This window comes from Triticum dicoccoides, chromosome 1B (genome assembly GCF_002162155.2).
Source record: "Triticum dicoccoides isolate Atlit2015 ecotype Zavitan chromosome 1B, WEW_v2.0, whole genome shotgun sequence".
Lineage (NCBI taxonomy): Eukaryota > Viridiplantae > Streptophyta > Magnoliopsida > Poales > Poaceae > Triticum > Triticum dicoccoides.
Genome location: NC_041381.1, coordinates 16,513,843 through 16,524,355, shown reverse-complemented (window position 1 = coordinate 16,524,355; position 10,513 = coordinate 16,513,843). Strand labels below are relative to the sequence as shown.

Below are 10,513 nucleotides of genomic sequence, written 5' to 3'. Positions count from 1 at the left end.
ATCGTCACACAATACAAGAAAGCATGCAAAGAGTATATAGGCAGCGGAAATTAAAGCATGCAATTTGCAAGAAAGTAAAGGGAAGGGTTTGGAGGATTCAAACGCAATTGGAGACACAGATGTTTTTGGCGTGGTTCCGGTAGGTGGTGCTATCGTACATCCACGGTGATGGAGACTTCAACCCACGAAGGGTAACGGTTGCGCGAGTCCATGGAGGGCTCCACCCACAAAGGGTCCACGAAGAAGCAACCTTGTCTATCCCACCATGGCCGTCGCCCACGAAGGACTTGCCTCACTAGCGGTAGATCTTCACGAAGTAGGCGATCTCCTTGCCCTTACAAACTCCTTGGTTCAACTCCACAATCTTGTCGGAGGCTCCCTAGTGACACCTAGCCAATCTTGGAGACACCACTCTCCAATAAGTAACAAATGGTGCGTTGATTATGAACTCCTTGCTCTTGTGCTTCAAATGATAGTCTCCCCAACACTCAACTCTCTCTCATAGGTTTTGGATCTGGTGGAAAGAAGATTTGAGTGGAAAGCAACTTGGGGAAGGCTAGAGATCAAGATTCATATGGTAGGAATGGAATATCTTGGCCTCAACACATGAGTAGGTGGTTCTCTCTCAGAAATGGTAAGTTGGAAGTGTAGGTTTGTTCTGATGGTTCTCTCCACGAATGAAGAGGAGGTGGAGGGGTATATATAGCCTCCACACAAAATCTAACCGTTACACACAATTTACCAAACTCGGTGGGACCGATTCAACAGACTCGGTCAGACCGATTTAGTAAACCTAGTGACCGTTAGGGTTTTCGGTGGGACTGACATGCAACTCGGTAAGACCATTTGGTTAGGGTTAGGGCATAACGTAATCTCGGTAAGACCGATTACACAGACTCGGTGAGACCGATTTTGGTAATAAGCTTTCCAGAGAGTTGGTCAGGTAAACTCGGTGGGACCGATTTGCTCTTTCCGGTGAGACCGAAATGTTACAAAAGGGAAACAGAGAGTCTACATTGCAATCTCGGTGGGTCCGATCGCTCACTTCGGTTAGACTGAAACATTACGAAGGGAAACAGAAAGATTACAATCCTATCTCGGTGAGACCGAGATCCCTATCGGTAGGACCGATTTGCCTAGGTTTTGTGGCAGTGGCTATGACATTTGAACTCGGTGGCGCCGGATAGAAAGAATCGGTGTGACCGATTTTGGCTTTAGGTTTAGGTCATTTGTGGATGTGAGAAAGTAGCTGAGGGTTTTTGGAGCATATCACCAAGCACATGAAGCAAGAGGCTCATTAAGCAATGCCTCATCCCTCCTTGATAGTATTGGCTTTTCCTATAGACTCAATGTGATCTTGGATCACTAAAATATAAAATGAAGAGTCTTGAGCTTTTGAGCTTGATCCAATCCTTTGTATAGTACTTTGAGGGATCCACTTTCATCATCCATGCCATGCCATTCATTGAGCTTTCCTGAAATAATAGTCTTGGAATAGCATTAGCTCAATGAGCTATATGTTGTTATGAATTACCAAAACCACGTAGGGATAGTTGCACTTTCAAACACGCTTCGCTCGGCCATACTGATTCGGAAGGGGCGTTGTTGTTGTTGTTGCAAAGGTGCGATAGGTGCAACCGGCGGTGGTTGTGGAAAACACGCGAACAATTCATTAAACTTGTTATCAAGCTTTGTTTCGAACGTCTTCTCAATGTCATCTATCTTCTCCATGGCCTCTTCAAATCTGTTTAGCACATCTTGCACCTGTCCACTCATCATTTGCTGAAATTTATCATGTAGTTGTTTGTTCGTCAGGTTCTTCCAATCAGTCTCATCGACTTGTGATCCTGCCATGGTTAGCAGAAAATAGAAACACAGAAGAATATGATCCTACATACTACTAGGAAGTGGTGGTGGTGTATCACAAACCCGTCAAGCAAATCTCAAATTCTTACCAGTTCTTACCCAGCAGCAGGTGGTGATCGGCAACTGTTGTAGTCAAAACTCTCAAAGCTTGGATGGAGCGATGGCCAGGGAGAGTCAAACGCACGACGTAGATATATGTGGAGCTGGGAAGGCTTATGATATGTTAGCAAAAAGGATCAGCAATAATCAATTCAGAGATGCAAAGTTGAATAAATGCTCAACGACGATAGTGTGCTGGTCCTAGGCTAGACCGTGCTAGAGACGCGAGCCTAGAACACTAATAAAATCACGGCGCTGCATGGAAACAAGGGAAGAGCACACTCTGAATTTATTTATTTTGCTTTTTTTGCGCTCTTTTTTGTTTGCGCTCCTCTTATCTTTTTTGCCGAAAAATCACTATAATGGCGAGTGTCTCAAAACTCTTCCCAAGTCAAGATAACAGGATAGACACGAAGTTTTTGCGACCAATTTTTTTTTCAACTGCCTGGACCCAAAAACTGGAAACGGCTCAAAAAAAACTTTCTATAATGGCGGCTGTCTCAATACGCTTGGAAACACCTAAAAAAAGGATAGCCAGAATTTTTTTTGTCGAGTGCGTTTTTGGAAAATTTTGGCCCTAAACAGAGGGTGGTTTCTGGACTCTTCTTTTTTTCTGAAACCTACTCCGGCAAAGAAACACGAATCGGAAAATAGATGGATCTCAAAAAGAAACCTAATATGAAAAGAACTCGGATCGGTGGTTGATATATGGTAGCTGTATTGGTATATGGCAGCGGTGGTAGGATATGGCAGCGGTGGTGGTATATGACAGCCGTGGTAGGATGGTGCGGCGGCGGCGTGACAAACTGTGACAGAACTCGAAACTCTAAAGGACTAGACGCTAAGACTAGAAACTTGACACGATGATGCAACCGCAAATTCAACAAAGCAAAATACTGAAAGACTATGCAAAGCCTTAGACTGATTCGGATATGATGACCTAATCCTAATTTTTTTTTGTGGATTTTTCATGGACTGTAGGTATGAAGAACAGACTCGATCTAAACTACGAAAAAATATAAAATCTCACCAAGCAACCTGGAGCTCTGATACCACTTGATAGAGGCAACGGTGTCCCGTCTTTCGATGAGATGGTGGCTATCGTTTTGATGGAAGTCGACTTTGACGATCTGACTACAAATGTGCGAGCAAGTCGCGCCTTAGCAATCGCTAAACCAACTCCAAGAGGTTATTGACCACGCCGGAGCACGACCAACCTGACCACGAAGGTCTATTTGCTGCAAGCAAACGAAGAACAAGCAAGAAACTAAGATTACAATCTGGATATTGCGAATAACAAAGGAAAGCTTTATTAATGAAGGTGGGTTTCTGTTACGCCTTTGTCTGGTCGTTGAACACAAACGAAGTACGCGAAGTTGCAGCTATGGCGAACTTTCAATCTAAACAAAACCCAAAGTCTAAACGGTGCCCTAAGGGCTGTATATATGGAGGAAGAGGGGGGAATTTCGTGGCCCTTGGTGGAGGGGTCCGAAACCAACCCTATCTCTTGTTTTCCCACACATACGGACTCTAAAAATAGCCTAGACTTATGTATTTCGAAATTACATGGGCCTGGCCCAATAAAAAGGTGACGCAGCACCTAGAATAGCCTCTGGATGAAATTTATAAAGTGTCATCTTGTATATTTCGTCCAAGGCTTCATGCACTCATTATAGGGGCTTCAAAGTCCTGAAATCATCACTTGTAACTCTGTTCTTGTTCCCCTTGCGCATGCCATCATCTCCATGCTTGGTCTTGCTTCAATGTTCATCCTTCTCCAAGCTAGGCCCTTCATTTGTAAGCAAAACAAATGTATCCAATTTAGGCAGCATCATATTCTCATAAACATTAGAATCATTATCAAGAAACGAAAGTACCTGGTAATTTAATTGGCGTGCGCGAGCTCTAGTAATTGGTCCAGTATGTATAGCAGCAGGGGTTGTGGGTGTAACAATGGTATTTATGTACTCATCAGGATGGCTGTACTCGGTGGATAATTGAAGATGAGGATGATGATGTTGAGGACGCTGACGGGGCAGGCAACGACGACACGGGGCAAGACGAAGAGATGATCGATAATGGCGGCGGAGAAGGGGTCGGACATGGTGGCAGGGAAGAGGCCGGACATGCATGGTCGTGGAGAAGGGGCCGGACATGGCGGCTGAGAAAACATGGACTCCACGCCGCAGAATTCATTTGTACTAAGTTCAATCATGCAGGATCCTCATGTTCAAGCACTACTTCGCAAGGAGACAAGTATTGAGAGAGTTGTTTCTAGAGAGGAGGCCAAGCTGCAGCAACTAGTGGTAGACTCCAACACTCCATTGTATCATGGTTGCAATCCCGAGGTGACCCGCTTGAGTTTCACGCTCGAACTCCTGAAGACGAAGGCTAAAAACAAATGTACCGACACTAGCCTCAATGAGCTTCTCAAGTACCTAAAAGATGTTCTTCCCGCGGGGAATCTATGTCCTACTAGCGTGGATGAGGCCAAGAAGATCGTGTGCCCTCTTGATCTGCCGCATGTTAGATACCATGCATACATCAACGATTGCATAATTTATCGGAAGGAGCGCACGAAAAAAACAAGTTGTCCGATGTGCAATGCTTCTCGATAGAAGAAGGCCAGGAAGAAATCTCCTCAGAAAGTTGTATGGTACTTACTGATCACTCCCCGTCTACAGCGGTATTTCATAGATCCCAAGGAAGCAAAGCTCATGCGCTGGCATGCGGAGAGGAAGAAGCCCGAGGATGGAGATGATCCGAAGCTGAGAGACGTCGTGGATGGAAGCCAGTGAAAAACATTCAATGAAGAATATCGGTATTTCGCATGTGATGCAAGGAACATCATGCTCGGCGCGTGTACCGATGGCATGAATCTGTTTGGCAAGACTAGTGCAGAACCGGAATTTAGCATAGGTTCGTAAGGCCCTTTAGTGCCGGTTCAGCAACCGGCACTAAAGGGTGGGGACTAAAGGGGCCACCCTTTAGTACCGGTTCAGCACGAACCGCCATTAAAGGGCCACCATGTGGCACGAGCTAGCGCCGGGGGCGGCGAGACCATTAGTACTAGTTTGTAACACCAACCGGTACTAAAAGGTTTAGGGGTTTTGGTTTTATTATTTGTTTTTTCCTTTAGTTTTGTGTTTTTCATTTAATTTTATTCATTTGCTGGTATTTTACGATTAAATCACTATGTGAAAGAACCCGCGGATTAGTTTCAAGTGGATGGATCCTAAGTGATCAAGTAATAGATTATCACGATAATCCATTACTTGATCACTTAGGATCCATCCTCTTGAAACTAATCCGCGGTTCTTTCACCCAATCACATAATAACTCATCATCATCATATTAATATATATAAAAAGTCTTGCATCATATCATAACCAACAAGCTAATAATCATCATAGTCATTACCACTATTTAATCGTCATAGTCATTCTAGCTAGCTAGATCACTCCTGCTGCTCTCTCTTAGGTAAAATAGCATAGAACATGTGTAAGATCTAAACATATATATCCAACAATACAAATAGGATTTTTAAACACAATTTTGTCACTTTCGTAGTGGATACACATACATAATGCGGCACACAGCTACAGAGAGATGAATGCCAGTGAGCTGATAAAAGCTAGAGAGCTTAGCTTCACGATTCTCTTTGTACTCAAAACAAAACAGGGCCCCCAAAACACGAGGACGATGCGCCAACCTTCACTGTGGCATCGCCATGGCGCGACAGGACACTGGGGGTGGACTACGCACAATCATGGGGATCTTACACTAGTGAATGGACAACATCTCCAGAGGGGTAGATGCATAGTGACAACATAGTCTGTGATACATGATAGAATCCGAACACTGACCACTGAACCTTCATTTGTGAAGAACAACTTTTGAGATAAGATGGACTGACGGGCATTAAATTTCACCATCCCAGAACTCCTCGTGGGTCTTGTAAACGCTCTGTGGATTTATCATAAAGTCGCCTCTCAACAGCCTAGCCTGAAGACAACAAGATAAAAATCGTCAGATGCGCTCACCTTTTCCTGCGAAATGGTCTTAAAGGGGAAAAGGTGGATGTAAATTAACAATGAGTGAATGAATGGTTGAAAGACGTTCTAGAAATTTCTGCTACCCAGAAACTCACCCACTACATAAAGCATGTCACGGTATTATAATTTCTGCTTCTACTAATATTCTTCTAGAAAACAATTGATAACAGGGGCTGGTCGACATGAGTTTTGCTTATCTTAGGTGGATACATACCAAAAAGGAGCTATTTATATGAACAATACGGCTAAGGACACACAACTGTGCTCTATGTAGCAAGCAAAAAAAAAACATCAGATATCGATAGTATGAATTTGGTTTTACCCAGGGTAACTTATAGTCTAATACAGCCACCAATAACAGTGAATAAAACGCCATTATTAGAATCATGTCACGATACACTGGTGCTCCAATCTCCAAAAGCACAGAAACGAACAAATGCTACTTAAACCTAGCAATTTAGCATGCTCCAAGAGATTTGTTCATCTGTCATCCTATAAAGACCTTTAGTTATCAATAATAAATATCAATGCTTTATCCTCATTAAAGTATAGCTAAGGTTACCTGCTGAATCTCTGAGAACTTTGCAAGCACGTCATCTTGAATTGTCCAATCGTAAACATCGATGTTTTTCTTTATCCTTTCTTAATTTGTGCTCTTTGGTAGTACACTGTGACCCATCTGAATGTTCCAGAGCAGAGCCACTTGTCCAATTGTCTTGCCGAGTTTCTCAGCTATTGAGATGATTATTGGTTCTTTAAGTACATTACCATTCATCCAAGTAGTACCAGGTGAACCTAGTGGTGAGTAAGCCTGCCAGAACATACGGGTGAGAAAAGAACGACAACAACAACAAAAAAGTATTCCGCAAAAGCAATCCAGCTTCTTTAGTGATAAATAACACACAAGATAATCACACTAACTGTCTAATATAGAAATAGTTGAGGTCATCAAACTTACACTAAGATGAACTCCAGTTGACTGACAAAAGTTGTGGAGCTTAGTTTGCTGCCAACCAGGATGACATTCCACCTGATTAACAGCAGGAGGTACACGAGCTACAGAAAGCAAGTCACCCAACTTCTTCGATGAGAAGTTACTCACACCAATCGCGCGAGCTTTGCCAGCATGATGTAACTTTTCCATTGCCTCCCAAGTAACAGGGATGTTAGGTGTAACAAAGTTTTCAGGGCTGTGGTCTGTTCCCTTCTTGACACTAAATGGGCAATGGATCTACAAACACACAGAGGGTCAGAGATTTTAACCAAATCATTCGTAAACATCCTACTAAAAATTTCCAACACGTAATCATGTAACGCTAAGTTGAAGGTACCAGAACCAGAAGAATATGTTGAACAACACAAGAGATAAAAATTCATTGAACATACATAATCTTTTCAGCAATGTATTCAAAGTACCAAGAACAAACAACAGAAGTGATCTTGAAATAATTGAGAATCTAACACCGGGAATCAATAGAACCAACATTATGCATATCAAATAAGATGGAAAAACGTCCATCAATGTAATATGGCTAACTGAATAGACAGAATTCAGGTAATAGGACACATGTATTAAAAAGTGGACAGAACCATATGCCCAGTTTCCACTCTATATACCATAGCAATAGCACCCAATAGACAAACATGGATACATAATTTTTTTTCATTAATTGTGATTAAAATTCATGCATAATATAGACTAGACGAGTGCTCATTTCTTGCCTAGGAGACTTTCTAACTAAATGATAACATACAAAAGTAGTGCCATCAGTACACATAAAAGTGATATATTAATGTTCTAAAGAGCAGACTAGAGGAAGTCAGGTACTGAAATATAATTATAAATAGGAGGTGCTCACAAGATAAAGATCCAAGTAATCAAGCTGTAAATCATTGAGGCTTTCATTTAGTGCCTCTGGCACATCTTCAGGAGCATGACGGTCATTCCTGAAAAATTAAGGCATCCAAAGTAAGCTAGATGTGAACTACTAGAAGCTTCAAATAAGAATTACTAAGATATCCAGAGATTTGTGGTTACCATAGCTTAGAGGTGATAAACAGATCTTCACGCTTCACTATACCCTCTTCAAATAGTGTCTTCAGCGCCAAAACCAATCTGGATAATACAAATAATTGAAATCAGGCCTCCACTACTACCATTGTTATGTAGCACAAATCCAGAAGATACTGCAGGCAGCGTATGTCAATTTGCCACTACTGCAAAATACAGTAGACCTTAATTAATCTCGCATAGTTAAATGCTGGAAAGGGACGGACAGAAGAAATTCCTAGTAGGATAATAGAAATGTCCCGAATTGTACTGCTTATATCACTATGCTTTTCTGATTGCATTTGCAAGGGCAGCAGATCATGTGCACCTTAAAAAACATACAAGACTGACCAAAAGCTGTTTCTTTACGGTGGACTGAACAAAAAGAAATCTTTATAGGTAGTTGGTTGATTTGACAGTAGTTTTACCTCCTTCTCATTGCCGTATTCGCTGGCGCAATCTATGTGTCGATAACCCGCCTGCACGATCCGGAAGCAATTACGAAATGAAATATTCACGATCTCATCGAAATAAAAACAAGGAAACAGGACAGTACGAAGGGATAGATAGAGGGTGAAAAACATGCCATCGGGATGGTGAAGCGACTGGTGAGAAAAAGCAATAGTTAGGGGTTTGTGCGGACCTTGACGGCGGCGTAGACGGCGGCGCCGACGACGCCAGGGTCGGCCTGCCAGGTGCCGAGCCCCACCGAGGGCATCCGGTCTCCCGTGTTGAGAAGGAAGTGCCTCGCCATAGCCGCCTCTCTCTCTATCTCCCACACGGCACCAACAGGGGATTGTGGAAGCAGCAGAGGTTGATATGCTAGGAGAGGGGGTGATTGTACGTATGATATAACGAACTATCAGGCTTTTTGTTACTTATTGTAAGACCAGTCTTGCAATAAGTGACAAAAGCAGCAGGGGTGCGTAGGAAAGGGGGTGATTGGGGAAGTAGCTTGCAGACAAGTCTTTGACTTTCATGATAGCTCGGTAACAATAGTTTAACCTCCAAGGAAAACGATGTCCTACCGAAGAAGGAGCAGGTTGATCACTTACAAATTTTGTGACGTGGTGTTGTGAGGAAATACCTCCTACTTGGCTCTTCCCTTCCATGTTCAGTTGAGACGTCTCTCTCACTTGATAGAAATTTGTCTCTGGTCAATAAACTATCTCATCTGACGTCCAAACTACATTGTCAATAGGACTTATCTAATACTAGTACCTTTGTGGTGGAACACTGTATTCATAAACCAAACATACCCTACTTGCTTCGATCACTTTTTCCCAAAAAAATTTATGGCTAGCTAGCTAAAGGCTGGCGGCGGCGACACAACACGACGGTGATCCAGTGGCAAGGACCAGCGGGATCCCGGCGGTGTGAGTGGTGGCGGCGACAGTCGAGGTGCTGTCACCTAGCGTCGAAGGCGCCCTATGGTGACGGCCAGGTTCGCGGATCTCGCCCGACCCAGATGGGCTTGGGCGGGCCAGCGGCTCGGTTCTGCGGCAATGGGCTAGCATGGTGGGCCTGACCATGCCAGCTGCTTAGGCATCGTGGTGGTGCCGTGGCCGGTCAAGCGGCGGCGGCTGGAACCTTTTCATTTAGTCCCGGTCAGAGAAGGTGGCAATCCGTGTACAAGACACTTGATGGAGGTTCTTTGAACTAACCTGGATGAAAAGCTGCTCTCGGCTAGCTGCCAAGGCCGGCGATGGCGGCGCTCTTGGGTGTCATTCCCTCCTTGAAGGTGTCGTTGTTGAGAAGTTCCAGACCTCAGTCTGCTACCTCCGGGGGAAATCCTAGATCAGTAGATTGTATAATGCAGCGCTCTTATGTCGTTTTCCCCTTGGGAGCATCATTCTTAGAGGTGTACACGGGATCCAGGGACCATTGGACGGCATCTTTGGTGGAGCGGTGCTTCATCCTACACATTGATGGCTGGGATCTCGGCGGCATGGCGCAGTGGAGACTCTGCGTCCGATGTGCAGTGATGGACTCACGCAGGAGGACGACGTTGTCTAGCGTCATGGTGGCGTCAACGGTAGTGAGGCCTGGCAAGGCTGATGCATCAGTATCTGCTCTGAAGATGGATCAATGGAAGACAGTGGTGACGGCCCTTGCAGCGTAAACATGTGGTGCCCACTGAGAGTGCGCCGGACCGGTAGTCCTGGCATTGTGGCTTGGATGGGGTACCCGGCTTTAGATGTTCGGCTTTGGTGCGATGTATGTTTGGTATTAGGCTCGTACATTCGGCACCCCTTCATCAAAGGGACAAGAGTAGCGACAGGTGTTACCAAGATGGAGGCTTCTGGCCTACTGATGTATTACTCTCTAAGGTCCTTGCGAATAATAATAAAATGACAGGTTGCTTCGCCCCTATGCAGAGGCCGGGGATATATCCTCCTTTTCTAAAAAGCTAAAGGCGACCTAGGGTCCACCTATCCACCAA

At 44.1% G+C, this 10,513-nt stretch overlaps 1 pseudogene; it reads right to left on the bottom strand.

Moving 5' to 3' along the window:
- Nucleotides 1–5,637: 5,637 nt before the first annotated feature.
- On the bottom strand, nucleotides 5,638–8,824 carry LOC119350001 (annotated as a pseudogene).
- Nucleotides 8,825–10,513: the final 1,689 nt, after the last annotated feature.